Source organism: Cannabis sativa, chromosome 9, assembly GCF_029168945.1.
Source record: "Cannabis sativa cultivar Pink pepper isolate KNU-18-1 chromosome 9, ASM2916894v1, whole genome shotgun sequence".
Lineage (NCBI taxonomy): Eukaryota > Viridiplantae > Streptophyta > Magnoliopsida > Rosales > Cannabaceae > Cannabis > Cannabis sativa.
Window position 1 is genome coordinate 17995703 of NC_083609.1, and position 2041 is coordinate 17997743.

A 2041-nucleotide genomic window follows, 5' to 3' on the forward strand; every position below is an offset into this window, starting at 1 on the left:
TTTTCTTTTTTTTTTTTCAGAATTTTTTTTTTCGATTTTTTTTTCTTTTTTTTTTAATACTTTTTCTTTTTTTTTTTTCTAAAAAAAATTGGGCAGCACCTCCCCTTAATTTTTCTATATCCCAAAAATTCACAATCACTCAAACAATATTTCCAAATACTCAATACCGCAATACAATAATGACAAACCCAATATCAACAATATTCTTGCACAACACACAATTATACCACCCAAAATTCTAGAAAAAGTTAATCAAATTCCTTAAAGATTGAAGGCAGTGATACTTACAAACCCGAAGAAGCTTTACTCCACCTCCATTGTTGAATGTTCTTGAAAACTTGAGGTTGAAGATGAAAACAATGGTGATTTTCGGATTTGGGGTGTTATGGGTTATTTTTGGTATGGATTTTGATGAGATGTGTAGATTGTTGAGTGGAATTGGGTTTTTGAATGGATTGGGTTTAAGAAATTTGAGAAAAGATGAAAAGATTGAAGATTGGAGATGAAAAATTGAATTTTTAAGATGAAAAAGGGTAGGGTTCGGCTGAGAGGATTTGAAATTTGAAAGTTTTGGTGTAGGGTTGAATGAGGGGGAAAATTTGAATTTATAGAAAAAATCGTGAGCAAGTCGCGACTTGGCCTAGGGCTAGTCGCGACTAGCTTACGATCAGATTTTAAGCCTCTCTGGAAAATAGGGAAGTCGCTACTGGGGTCGCGACTGGGCCAAAGGCTAGTCGCGACTACTGGAACCGAAATTTTTTCCTGAGTTTCTGTAAAAGTCCAAGTCGCGACCAGGGTCGCGACTTGAAAAATAGGTCGCGACCCAAGAACCCTCAGGTCGCGACCACTGGGCTCCAGGTCGATTTTTTTTTTCACGCTTTTCACGATTCAAAAAAATAATGTCTGGTACTAATCTAAAACTTGAAAATACTAAAAATACTAAAGCATAGACTAAAAAAAAACATAATCAAAAAGTCTGAAAAATTAAAGAAAAACACTTGGGTTGCCTCCCAAGAGCGCTGTCTTTATCGTCATATAGCCGGACGCTGAGCCTTGTACTTCAAAGTGGCGCCAGAATCATGGCGGACTTGGCTTGGTCAAATTGACCTCCCAAGTAAAGCTTTAAATGCTGTCCATTAACTTTGAAAGTTGCTGGACCAACACCTTTTAACTCCACCGCTCCATAAGGAAACACCTTGACCACTGTGAATGGTCCTGACCACCTTGACTTCAGCTTTCCAGGAAACAGTTTCAACCTTGAATTAAAGAGTAACACTTGCTGCCCTGGTTGAAACTCCTTCCGTACTAGACCTTGGTCGTGCCACTTTTTAGTTCTTTCCTTGTAGATTTTGGCGTTTTCATAGGCTTCATTTCGAAACTCCTCTAGCTCATTCAGCTGTAACAGTCTTTTCTCCCCTGCAGCTTTTAATTCCATGTTAAGAGTCTTCATGGCCCAAAAAGCTTTATGCTCTAACTCCACCGGTAGATGACAAGCCTTTCCAAACACCAACCGATATGGGGACATGCCAATCGGTGTTTTAAAAGCAGTTCTGTATGCCCACAATGCATCATCTAATTTTCTTGACCAATCTTTCCTTGATCTTTGCACTGTTTTCTCTAGAATCATCTTGATCTCCCGATTAGAGATTTCAGCTTGGCCATTACTTTGGGGATGGTATGGTAAAGCAGTTCGATGTCGGACACCATATCTTGAAAGAAGTGCTTCAAACTGCTTGTTGCAGAAGTGACTCCCTTCATCGCTTACTATAGCTCGAGGAGTACCAAACCGAGTAAAGATGTTCTTTTGTAGAAAGCGGAGAACTGTCTTACCATCATTCTGAGGTGTAGCTGCAGCTTCGACCCATTTAGACACATAATCGACAGCCAATAGAATGTACTGATTGCTAAAGGATGAAGGAAAAGGACCCATGAAGTCTATTCCCCACACATCAAACAATTCCACTTCTAAAATTCCTGTTAAAGGCATCTCGTTTCTTCTTGAGATTTTACCTGTTCGTTGACAACGATCACATGCCTTCAC